Below are 13,686 nucleotides of genomic sequence, written 5' to 3'. Positions count from 1 at the left end.
CCCGCACCTTATCTCAGTCCCAAACCCCGGATTCAGCACCGCCGTCTTGACCTGCAATCTTCTTCCCGACCTCTCCGCCCCCACCCCCTCTCTGGCCTATCACCCTCACCCTCACCTCCTTCCACCTATCGTATTCCCAGAGCCCCTCCCCCAAATTCCCCCCCACCTTTTATCTCAGCCCGCTTGGCACACTAGCCTCATTACTGAAGAAGGGCTTATGCCTGAAACATCGATTCTTCTGCTCCTCAGATGCTGCCTGGCCTGCTGCGCTTTTTCAGCACCACACTTTTCAACTCCGGTCTCCAGCATCTGCAGTCCTCACTTTCTCCGAGCTAGTACCAAGTGGGGCTGCCTGTAGGGTCACTGCTAAAGACACAGGCACTTACAATTGATAGCAATGAGTAGCTGAAGGGAACAAATGTAATGTTTCCAGGTTCACTGAAAAGACCTATGGTGGGTGGGAAAGAAAGCTGTGGGGATGACCAAAGATACAGGCAACTTCGCTGAGTGAGGAAGGAATTAGTAGATGGAATATAATGTGCAGCAGATATTTCCAAACTAATTTAGTGACTGATTAAAATTCCCATTCCTTGCCCAGTCCATCCTTCTACACCCAAAGGTGATTTGTCCCTGTGGGACAGCAGTGTAGGTCAAACTGCGGGATATGAAGATGGGAACTGTGAAGTGTTCCCAGTCTGAGCCACAACATGAGGAGCACAAGGATTGAGATGACTATTCTGTCATGGAAGTTGACTGAGTTTTTGAAACAAGGTCCCTGTGATTGACAACACTATAAACCTGGCAGCATCCAGAACCAGTGGAATCACAGATGGAAGTGGGAAGGGACTGGGCAAGGGTAGAAAAAAATCAAGTCAATGTTCTGGGGACATGAGTTTGAATCCTACCGCGGCAGATCGTGGGAATTGAATTCAATTTCAGGCGAAAAGGAAGGAGTCTTCCCCATTACAACATTGTTGTGAAAACCCGTCTGATACACTAATGTGCTTTAGGTAAGGAAATTTGCCATTTGACCTGGTCTGGCTTACATGTGACTCCAGACCCACAGCAATGTGCTTGACCTTTAACTACCCCTCTAGGCAACTGGGGATGGAGAATAATGCCAGCCCAATCAATGATGCTTCCATTTGTGAGCAAACTTAAATAAAGTTCTCCAGCTCTGGTACCCTCCTGGTAATCTTCCTGTGCCAACTCTCCAAGATTGATGAATTCTTTGGCAATGCAGTTCAGTTCAGTTCCCAGTTCAACATTTAGCTCAATTAACAGGGTTTGTATACCTCTAATTTTTAATGTTTGCTTTAATGATTAATTGCATTAGGTACTCAACTTGCAAAGATCATAGAATCCCTACACTGCAGAAAGAGACCATTTGGCCCATTGAGTTTGCATCGACCCTCCACAACCCAGGCCCTGGTCATGACATGGGCTGCTTCAGGCCCAGCCAACTCCATTTTCACCTGTAGCTCCATGATCAGCTTGTCTTTCTCCCTGCCTCACAATTATTCATCCCTTTGTCTGCCAGACTGCTCTTCTCTCTCTTTCTGGGCTCCATCTATTGGAGGAGTGGGACACAAGTAAGTTGTTCTCTCTTACTGGTTCCCTTCATGCGAGTTTCAGGTCTAGTCTGGTTGACAATGTCCAGACAAAGTGACGAATTTGGTCCCTAGTGCTGCAACTGCGAATCTGATGCTCCCCAGTCAGAATCTGTTCTCCGTCCTTGCCATTTGAAGCATGTCTTTGAGGTGGTGTTTAAAGGGGAATCAACATTTAGGAGGGAAGTGATGTAATAATCAGTAAAAACAATCTTGACCATGTCTGTCTTGCGACTAGTTGTTAGGAAGAAGTACTTTACTGTGTTCATTTTGTGTGTTGCCAATTTCAATGTCGAAGCTGAAACCTAATAGCATTCCTGTTTTCGTTCCTCACTCATGTCTGAAACATACATCTTTAACCATACATTATATATCAGTCAGAACTATTTAATGTCTTCTGAAAACACTTCTGGGCCAGACCAGGTAAGATTCCCAAACTCCCTTTGGTGAAGGACATGAGTGAAGCAGATGTGTATTTACAGCAATTGGTGTTTGGTTCTGCAATGAGACTATGAAACTAACTTTCAATTCCAGATGGATTAATTATTTGAGATTAAATTCTGCCAATTGCTGGTATGTGTATCCTGGGTCACTGCATTACAAGTCCAGTGAGGTTCCCCCAGTCCAACTACATCATAATTTACATTATTCCTCAAATATCAACACCTTAGTTTCCTACAGCACTGTCTGTGTGCACAGCAGCTCATTCAATTCTCTCTCCCCCACCATTTACGCCATTTGTTACTGTGTAGCTGCTACAGTTTAATTTCAAAATGTGTGCATTTCAGTTGGAAAATACAAATGATTCTGTAATTTTAACCTTATTAATTGATTGGTTATTAATCATTTATTTCATTCTTAGATTATGGAGTAATCAGTTCATTTCAGATGGAAAGAGGTAGCTCTGATCACTGAGATAATGCATAGGGCAGAGCGAGAGATAGGGAAGAGAGAGAGAAAGAAAAAAATGGAGACAGAGAGAAAGAGAAGGACAGGGAGAAGGAGATAGAAAGACGGAGGCAGACAAAAGGACACAGAGAGAGAGAAAAGAGGAAAAGTCAGACAGGGACAAACAGAAGTTAAGACATGGACAGACTGAAGTGGTGATACTCATATTCCAGTTAGTCCCAGCTCTCTTGATGGTTTCTCATTTTCCTTCTCTCCCATGAGGTTTGCTTCAGCCTGGGAATGTATCAGTGTGTTGTATATTTGTGAGTAATCTCTGTGTCTGTGTCTCTGTCCAATGGAGTCTCTTTTGTTTTGGGGGTTAATTCCCTCTTTCTCTTTCTCTTGTGTTTAAAATGATCCCCTCTGCTGAACACCCCGTGCCATTGCACAAGCATCAACAGCATTTCCTTTAAGTGAACTTTTTTGGAATTGAAGTAACAGGTTCTTATTCCATCAAAACGTCTGATCCACTGCATTATTCCCTTGATGTAAAACATGTTGTGCCAGCAGCTGCCCTGACATATACAATGTACTGGGGGAATGTTCAGCTCAGTGTTGTTGTTACTGCAAACATTTATAAACTTTCCATTGTTAGCTGGCAACAACAAGTCCCTTCAATATTACCTTACTCCCACCCTGATATACTTTCCAACCATCAATAACCACAAAGCAATCTGGGGTTATTCAGCACCTAAATATGATCTTCAATAAATCACCTCACTTTCACACAGTGATTCAAACAACATGAAAAATGACAGATAAAAACTGAAAGAACGGCAGATGTTGTAAATCAAAACAAAAACAAAAGTTGCTGGAAAAGCTCAGCAGGTCTGGCAGCATTGGTGGAGAGAAATCAGAGGTAATATTTCAATTTAAGTGGCCCTACCTCAGAACTGTCATCCAAACAGGAGCTGAACATACTAAACTGCCCTATGTGAGGCAAGTTCCCTGAATAGCCATCCCCAACCAGCAAAGGGTTTTGTCATGAACAACTAGTCATAAAGTGAACACAGGTGAGCAGTCATTCCCACTCTCCTCCATTCCAATCATCCAGAATGCAAGGAAGATGCAATAAACATTCTAAGAAGCAGATTGGCTAAAATTGCCCAGCAAGATCTTGAACTGACTTGTACTTCAGCAATTAATACGGTTGGAATTTATATATCTGTATAAATCTGCCTCTGTGGTGTGAATCACCATCACTGCTTGGACAGACATCCCATGTGACAATCGGTGCAATGACGTCCCACACCATGAAGCAAAGAGCATCTTGTAAATCACGGTTGACAGATGATTCATATTCTTTTAGCAGTGTGCTGCTGATGGACTATGATCCATTTACAGGTTCCAACTCACAAGTCTCTCAATGTTGAATTTCAGTTCAACTGGAGGGCACAACAGAGAGAAAGCACTGCAGATGCTGGAGATTTAAATTAAAGAGTGTGGTGTTGGAAAAGCACAGCAGGTCAGGCAGCATCCGAGGAGCAGGAGAATAGACATTTTGAGCATAAGCTCTTCATCAGGAATACACAATAGCAGCACTGACTTTCACTCTGTTGGGCCAAATGTTCTTGATCCTGATTGGAGCCTTGGAGCAGCACAAAAATATCAAATATCCTAAATCACATGTCAGTCATCATAAACCAACTTGGCTTTCATCTGTGACAAATCCTTTTGGACCAACCAATTTCCACAGTGGTGAGGCCTCTGGACCAGGTCCAACAACAGATTTCACAAAGTTGATGGCGTACTGCATCAAGGTGTAACACTATGGCCTCACAGTGAATTGGTCTAAAAATATATCCAGACATTTATCTCTAAAATGTCAGTACTAACAAAATAATAATAGCAATAATAAATACTTATGCAAATTAATAGCCTAAAATGAAATAACAATCCCAAGCAAATGTACATGGGAGTATCTTCACATAGACCATTATCATTTGTGGAACACCAGAGGATAACAGCAACAAAGGGCAAGATGGGAAACGTCCTGTTTGACAAAGTTGTTTGATCCTCTCTGGGACAGCTGCTATCACAACACTCCAGATCTCAGTGTTTGTCCTGTTAAACTGTACACCACAGCACTATGCCTCTTTCTACAAATAGCATAACTCATGTCTTTTTGACAAACAAATAATTCAACAATACACATCATAAATGGAACCTTGTGCTTAACACCGCTCCCAGCGACCTGTCCTCAAAAACATCATGTCCCCAAACATCCATTGATTGATGAAAACACACAGATAGTCAATGCCATCCATGCTCACCATCAGTTGTCACTCCATAACGACCTGCTCAACTCACCTTTTGCTAATATTGTAGCTGGGCTCCCATTTGGAGTAAGCTGCCTGAGCAAGATCCACCAACAAAATCTCTTTACATCAAGGAATGGGAAACACCAGATGTCACTGAGAAGTGGGTCATTACAAAACACATCTGAGAAATAGCAGGCTTTAAACTACTACAGGGAAAGACTGTCTTGCTGAACACTTTCTTGACCAGATAGGGTCAGTGCTCAGCTAAATTCCATCAATGTGGCCTCAGTGTATACACATTCTGTATTGCATAGAGAAACCCACAATACTGCACAATACCGAGGAGCCTCCTATCTGACAAACTATTCACTTTAAACTCAGTTAATGAGCACACAGTCATTTCGCATATCAGGTGTACAGTGGAAATATAGAGATTTATGTAACATAAGTTGTTACAAGATTTACCAGGCATACTAACAATGTGAAGGATGATGTAGCATACTTTCAAGATAATTAGCCTTGGAAAGTACATGTTGTTGTTTGTGAAATAACCTCTCCCTTCCTGCTGCTGGCAATGTCTCAGAATTGGAGAATTATCTCATAATTGAAGAAGAGACAGTTTCAGAGACTATTTTATCTTGTGTGGTATCTCATTATTTTCAAAATCATTGAATGACAACAGGTTTATTTTAATGATATGATATCATTTGAGATTTATGTTTGTACTTTAATACTCCAAAGACTGGATTAATCTGAACCTATTAGGTCTCAAATGCTAATTCCAATTTGTATTCAAACAATAAGACTTGCATGATTTCACCCACTATCAGTCCCATCAATATTGAAATATCTTTCAATATTCCTTTCAGCGATGACCTTCATTTTGCTGAGGCTATTCAGCCAATCAATACCTCATGTTGTAGAACACCTTGAAAGCTGTTTTACTAAATACAGTTATCCCACTGCTTTTCTTGTTCATTCAGTTTTGTAACTCATTTCAGAAATTCTATCTGTCAATGAGCACCCTGGTACAGAACCAAAAGCTGATGCTGACTACAACAACTGCTAGAACTCATACTTGGCAATACTTTCTTAAAATAAATACAAAGAAAAACAGGAACAAATTCAGATCCTTATCCTCAGAATTCTCAAATGACAGAATCACATTGAACAGAAGAGGCCCTTTGGACCATTGTGTTTGTCCCACCAAAATGACACTAAATCTACATCAGTTCCAATTATATAGCACTTGGCCCATAGCCTTGAATGTTATGACATTTCAAGTGCTCTTCCAAGTACTTTCATGAGGTTTCCGATTTCAATTTCAGGCCCCTCGCCAACCACTAGGTGGGAAGAATTTTCCTCATGTCCCCTCTAAACCTCCTGCCTTTCAGCTTAAAATTATAGTATCCTGTTATAGACCCTTTGACTAAGGGGAACAACTGCTTTCTATTCACCCTGTCGATGGTCTTCATAGATACTCCGATCTCTGTTCTTAGTGAAGCAACCCGAGCTTATACAGCCTCCCTCTTCACAGCTAAATTGCTACAGCCTAAGCAACACTCTGCTGAACCTCCTTTGCACTCCCTCCAATGCAAACACATCCTTCCCATGCTGCAGTGACCAGAACTACACACAATAGTCCAACTATGGCCTAAACAAAGTCCAACAGCACTTCCCTGCTCTTATAACCGACGTTTTGACTAGTAAAGGCACATATCCTCTACGCCTTCTTAACTACCCTATTAGCCAGACCTGCCACCTTCGGGTGACCATCCTCCAAGGTGGACTTCGGGACAGGCAGCAGAGGAAAGTGGCCGAGCAGAGGCTAATAGCTAAGTTCGGTACCCATAGGGAGGGCCTCAACCAGGACCGTGGGCTCATGTCACATTACAGGTGATCACCATTGCGCTACACACACACACAGATATTCCTACACACACACACACACACACACATTCTCTCACATACACATGGACACAGGTACACACAGACGCGCACACGACACCCACACACACCCTTATAGACACACCCACTCCCACACTCACATGCACCCCCTCGCAGACTTAAGACAATCTGCACTCACTACACACATACACATTCTCACACTCACAACCCCCACCCCAGACAGACAGACACACACACACACAGACAGACAAAGACCCACATGCACACATATATTTTGTGGGGTGAATTTGTACTTGCAGAGTTACATTGCAATTTGCTCAAAAACTGCATACATTGATGTAGAACTCTGAGCTCAAAACTGAATGAATTTATGTAAAACTCTGATCTTACTTTTTAGATTGGAATCAATCTAAACATCAGGTCATAGACAGAGAACACAGGGGGCTAACACTTTCAACATATTGTCTAGCTATCAATATTGTTAACAGCTAACCCGAGAATGCAACTTTAAAAAAAAGGTTTTGTGATTTACACATGAAAGAAGTGAAACTATCACTTTATTCTAACAGATGAAAGGCTTAACAGACAATCAATTTTTTAATGTATAATTTCAGTTCCATCACACTGTAAATTTTTGCTATAAATTCTGTGTTACGATTGAGCCCTCCACAATCACCTGATGAAGGAGCAACGCTCCGAAAGCTGGTGTGCTTCCAATTAAACCTGTTGGACTATAACCTGGTGTTGTGTGATTTTTAATTTTATTCTAATTGCAGTAGTAATGTTTTCCTTAATTAAATATACCATTCCCTCTCCTCTCTTACTATCCCTCCTTTAACACCTAAAGCCTGAAATGTTGAGCTGCCTCTCTTGTCAATTCCTCAGCCAAGCTTCTGTAGTCGCTTTGACATCCCAAACCCACATTCCCATACATGCGCTGAGCTTATCAGCCTTACCTGAGAGTTAAATCATTCTCTGACCACTCATGTCTGTCTTTTTGAATTAACTTGTTCTTTTCTGATTCAGAACCATCCTCATATTTCTGTCTATGTACTGTTACTTAGAAGCTCCCACCTCACCACTCAAAATGTTGACAGGATCCGAAACTAGAACTAGCAAGTCTCCCCAGTCGGATATTGGTCCCTTTCCAGTTCAGGTGAAACCCATCCTTTATGAACAGATCTTTTATGTCCCAGAAGAGATCCCAACGATCCAAGAAACTGAATCCCTGCACATTGCACCACCTTTTCAGCCATTGATTTATCAATCCTATCCTTCCCTCAAGCGAAACCTCAAAAACGCAGAAATTCTGTGCCGTCCACAGTTCGGAAATAAGCCCTTCATCAGGAATGTGACTTGTTTTCAATAGATTCCAGTATCTGCAGTAATCTGCTCCTACATTTTCCCCTGTATCAGCTTTTATTTCTCCCTGTCTCACAATTATCCATCCCCTTTATATCTGCGTCTCTTCTCTCTCTCTCTGGGCTCTATCGCCACCTATTGCAGGAGTGAGAGCCACTAACTGCACTTTTTTTCCGAGATACTTTCAGTCCTGATGAAGGGTCACTGAATCTGAAACGTTACCTTTGTTTTAACTCCACAGAAGCTGCCAAACCCGCCGAGTTTCTCCAGCGATTTCTCTTTTCATCCACATTCACTTCCCGATGACGTCCCCACGCGGGACCGCACTTCTATTGGCTATAAGCACGAGATTGACAGATGTTCTGATCAATCAGAGCTGGATGTGAGTAAAGGCCCGCCCTGAGGGCTCACGCGGGGTCTCGAGGCGCGGCCGTTTAACCGACTCTGCGCGAGTTTATTTTTAAATCTTTCCAGTGAAGGTGAGAAAACAGCGATGATACTAATCAGTAAATTGTTAATGTGCGGAAACACTGAGGAGGAAAGGTTTTCTATCCAATTACCTGTCCAAATGTTGTTGGCACTCGGGGTTAACAGGACACCAGATCAGGATGAGATCCATCCAAGGATCCTGATTGAAGTGAGAGGGGGCACTGGCCACAACATTACAGTCTCCTCTGGACTGAGAGGAGGTGTCAGGAGACTGGAGGGTTATCAACATTATGACCTTGTTCTGTGAAGATTTGTAAATTAATCCTGGAATTGACAGCCTTGTCAGTTTAACACTGGTGTTGGGAGAGCTTCTGGAAACAACTATTGTGATAAAACTGATAATCACATGGATAAAGGTGGGTTGGTTAAAAAATGTCAAGGGGAAATTGTGTAAACTATCTTGCTGAAGTTTTCTGATGACTTAACAGAATGGGTCGATGAGGGCAATGTTACTGATGAGATTAACATGGATTTCCAGAAGATAGCATACAACAAATTGTGCGGAAGATTATAAATCATGGTACAAGAGGCACGGGCAACATGGATACAACATTAACTGAGTGATAGGAAAGAGAGAGTCAATGGTCAGTGGATATTTTTTGGCTGGAGGAAGGTTTGGAGTGGAGTTCCCAACGGGTCAATATTGGGACCGGCATATTCCTGTAAGGAGAAAGGATAAGGATAGCAAGGTAAGGGCACCATGGACAAAGAGGGAGGTTGTGAATTTACTCAAAAAGAAAAAAATAGCAAATTGAAGGTTTAGGAAGCTAAAATTGGACAAGGACTGTAAAGAATATAAAGAAAGCAGGAAAGAATTCAAGCAGGGAATTAGTAGAGCAAGAAGGGACCATGAAATTGACAAATAGGTTTAAAGAGAATTCCAAGGCATTCTAGGCATACATTAAAAAATAAAAACAAGAGGATAATGAGGGAGAAGGTAGGACCATTTGAGAATAAAGGAGTAACTTGTGCTTGGAGGCTTGCAAAATCCTAAATGAGTACTTTGTGTCAGTATTGACCCAGAAGAAGGATTTAGAGGATAGTGAGATTAGTGTGGAGCATGCTAATATGCAAGGGCATTTTGAGATCAAGAAAGAAGCGTTATTGGGTTTTTTGAAGACCATTAAGGTTGATAAGTCGCAAGGGCTTGATGCTATCTAGGCCAGGTTTTTGAGTGAGGCAAGAAAGAAGATTACTGGGACCTTGACCAAGTCATTTGTATCTTCACTAGCCACTGGAGAGGTACTGTAGGACTGGCAAGCATCTAATGTTGTTCCTCTGTTCCAGACTGCAATTAGGGATAATCCAGGAAATTATACACTAGTGAGTCTTTCATCAGTCATTGGGAAGCTATTGACAGAATTCTCCAGGATCAGATTTAAGCATATTTGGAAAAGCACTGCCTAATTAGGGACAGTGAGCATGGTTTTGTGTAGGGCATGTCGTGTCATACTAACTTGGTTGAATTGTTTGAGGAGGTGATCGATGAGGGTAGAGCGGGTGGATATTGTCTCCATGGATTTTAGTAAGGCTTTTGACAAGGTCCCTGATGGTAGGCTCATCCAGAAGGGTATAATGCATGGGATCCACAGTAATGGATGGATTCAGAATTAGTTTGCCCATAGAAGGCAGAGAGTAGTTGTGGAAGGGTGTTTTTCAGGCTGGAGAATGGTGACTAGTGGTGTTCTGCAGGGAATCAGACTGGGGCCTCTGCTTTTGTAACAGATATAAATGACTTGGATGAAGTTGTAGATGGGTGGGTTAGTAAGTTTGTAGATGATGCAAAGATCAGTAGAGTTGTGGATATTGTAGAAGGTTGTGAGAGGATGGAGCGGCATATAGATCAGATATGGTCGGAGAAGTGGCAGAGGGCGTTTAATTTGTCTAAGTGTGAGGTGCTCCTCTTTAGGAGATCAAATGTTAAGGAAAAGTATACAGTTAAGGGCAGAACCCTGAACATATCGATGTACAGTGGGATATTAGGGTTCAAGTTTGTAGCTCCCTGAAAGTGGCCACACATGTAGATCGGGTGTTAAGAAGGTGTGTGTCGTATTTCCAGTATTGGTCAGGATATTAAGTCCAAGAGTCAGGATGTCATGTTGCAGCTTTATATTATGTTGGTTAAGCCATACTTAGAATATTGCATTTGGTTTGAAGTTAAAAATCACACAACACCAGGATATAGTCCAACAGGTTTATTTCGAAGCACTAGCCTTCGCAGTGCTTTCAATGGTCATGGAATATAAAATCGTAAGACACAGAATTTATAGCAAAAGTTGACAGTGTGATGTAACTGAAATGATATATTGAAAAAGACCTGTGTCTTATAATCTTATACACCACAACCACCTGATGGAGGAGCAGCACTCCAAAAGCTAGTGCTTCCAAATAAACCTGTTCGATTATAACTTGGTGTTGTCTGATTTTTAACTTTCTCTTCCATCATTGTATAATTTGCTCTAGAAATAGACTTGCCTTACCTATGAGATAGAATGCTTTCTCGCATAACTCATGAACTGCCTTATCTGGAGACTGTCGCTAATGAGCATGTGAATACAGAGTATTGACACAAGTCCTGAGAATAATGCACCATTAATACCCACTCTTGGCAAGGTCTCAACTCTGCTGCATGCAAGTGTAAGTCGGCCATCTAGTGGCTAATTTGTGGTACTGAGTCTAGTTAAGCAAATTGTCGTTGGGCCATTTATAAATCCCCACTCAACTGGAGCTTTTCGGCGCAGTCGCGATCCATTTGTTTTATGGACTGGCTGCTACCCATGACATATTATGAGATGTAATAAGCTTGGTCAATTTCCAAGGTCTGCATCTGAGATTTTCTTCAACACCGTCCGATGAAGGAAAGCATGCCGTACGCCTTCTTGATCACCTGGTCGACCTGCATTGCCACCTTCAGGGCCTGAACACTCTGTACGTCAATTTTCCCAAGGGCATTTCCATTTACCGTGTAGTTTGCTCTCAAATTGGATCTTCCAAATTGCATCATCTCACATTTTGCCCAGATTGAACTACATCTGCCATTTCTCTGCCCAACTCTCCAATCTATTTATATTCTGCTGCATTCTCTGACAGTCTCCTTCATCATCTGCTAACTCACCAATCTCAGTGTCATCTGCAAATCAGACCACCTGTACATCACTCCGGATCATTGATGTATATAACAAACAACAGTGGTCTCAACACAGATCCCTGTGGAACACCACTGGTCACAGTTCTCCATTTTGAGAAACTCCCTTCACTGTTCCTCTGTCTCCTGTTGCCCAGCCAGATCTCCATCATCTAGCTAATACACCCTGGAGCCCCAGCAACTTCACTTTCTCCATCAGCCTACCTTGGGGAACCTTATCAAATGTCTAACTGAAGTCCATGAGTATGACATCTGCAGCCCTTCCCTCATCAATCAACTTTGTCACTTTATTTTTAGATTAGATTAGATTTCTCAAAGAATTGTCTTCAGTTTTAAATAAAAAGCCAAGCATTAAAATCCCTGTTACTCTTTCTTTCGTCAAAGCTTCCAATGGAAGTATTTCAAAATACAAACTATATTGCACCACTATTACTTTAACTTGAAGTAGTTAAAACTCTCTTTGCTCAAGGTTTTTTTGAAAAGGAACAAGCATTTGGAAAGGTCTTGGACATAAAGATGCAGGTTAGACGGAGATCTAAATGAAGACAGAATATACTCAAAATGAATTTCAGTTCTGGTGAGAATCCAGAAGTCACTCAGGAAGGGCACTGCAAAACATCATTTATTTTTTCCAAATCACTGCATAGTCAGTTGCTCAAAACAGAAGAGACCTTTGAGATGATATTGTAAAATCAGGCAGTCAGTGGAAGCGCTGCTGACATTGATTTGTCTGGAAAATTCTAACTAAAAGCAGCAAAGCATTAATCAATTTTAAAAGTTTTTAGTACAGGACATTTTTACATCATCCAGGAGAAAGTGAGGACTGCAGATGCTGGAGATCAGAGCTGAAGATGTGTCCATTCCTGAAGAAGGGCACATGCCCGAAACATCGATTCTCCTGATCCTTGGATGCTGCCTGACCTGCTGCGCTTTTCCAGCAACACATTTTCAGCATTTTTACATCATCCTCAGCTGCAAAATGCAGTCCAATTACTGCGCATGGGGAGAAGGCAGAAAGGTTTCATATTTAGTATGATTTTTATTGCTTTTGTAGGATGTTTCAGACAAACTGACCAACCAATTTAGTTTTGAAACCTGTTGTGTCTTATGAAAAGTTGTCGGAGTTGTAAGATGTTTACCTGTTTTAAGGACGTTCCTAGAACAGCTCCAATTATCATGCTCTGCTCCCAAGGCAAAACGTTTACTTCCCTCTACAGGAACTAAATAGCGCATCTACAGACCGAGTTATAACATAGATTAGACAATCAATCCAAAATTGCACTCATAAATCCATAATTTGAAGGTCTCTTATGGTAAAATGTGTGTGTCTTGTCAAGGAGGCCTGGGATCAAATCCCACCTGCTCCAGAGATGTGCAATAACTTTGAACATAGAACATATCTACAAACAATGCACCTGAAATGGAGCTCCATTTGTGTTGACAGGTTATGGATACATGATTTTCCAGCAATCTTGTTTTTAACTTACAGTTTTGCAACAGAGCCAACACTAGCAAGACTTGTCATTCACTTCCATTGAGACAGTGCTGGTGAGTTGCTGACTTGAACAACTGGTCTTTCCAGTGAAGATGCGTCTATACTGATGTTAGGCAGGGATTTTCATGACTTTGATTCAGTGACAATGTAGGAATACCAATCTAGTTCCAAATTAAGGTAGGACATGAATGTGAATGCACCTGTCAACTTTGTCCTTTTCAATGATGGAGATTCAAGAATTGGAAGGAACAGTTTGACAAGTGGCTCCAGGATACAGTAAGGACAGGAGCTGCACATGGTGCTTAACATTGTACGGTCATCAGTAAATATTCTCACCTCTGACATTATGAAGGAGCAAATAGATGCAAAGATTACAATGAAGCAAAAGATTTTCTCCCGATTTTGAAAAATCATTGGTTAAGTCCCAGTCAGAGAACTCTGCTCAACACTGGGTAACATAATATAGGA

The sequence above is a fragment of the Chiloscyllium punctatum genome, chromosome 19, assembly GCF_047496795.1.
Source record: "Chiloscyllium punctatum isolate Juve2018m chromosome 19, sChiPun1.3, whole genome shotgun sequence".
Taxonomy (NCBI): domain Eukaryota; kingdom Metazoa; phylum Chordata; class Chondrichthyes; order Orectolobiformes; family Hemiscylliidae; genus Chiloscyllium; species Chiloscyllium punctatum.
Note: the sequence above shows the minus strand (reverse complement) of the source record.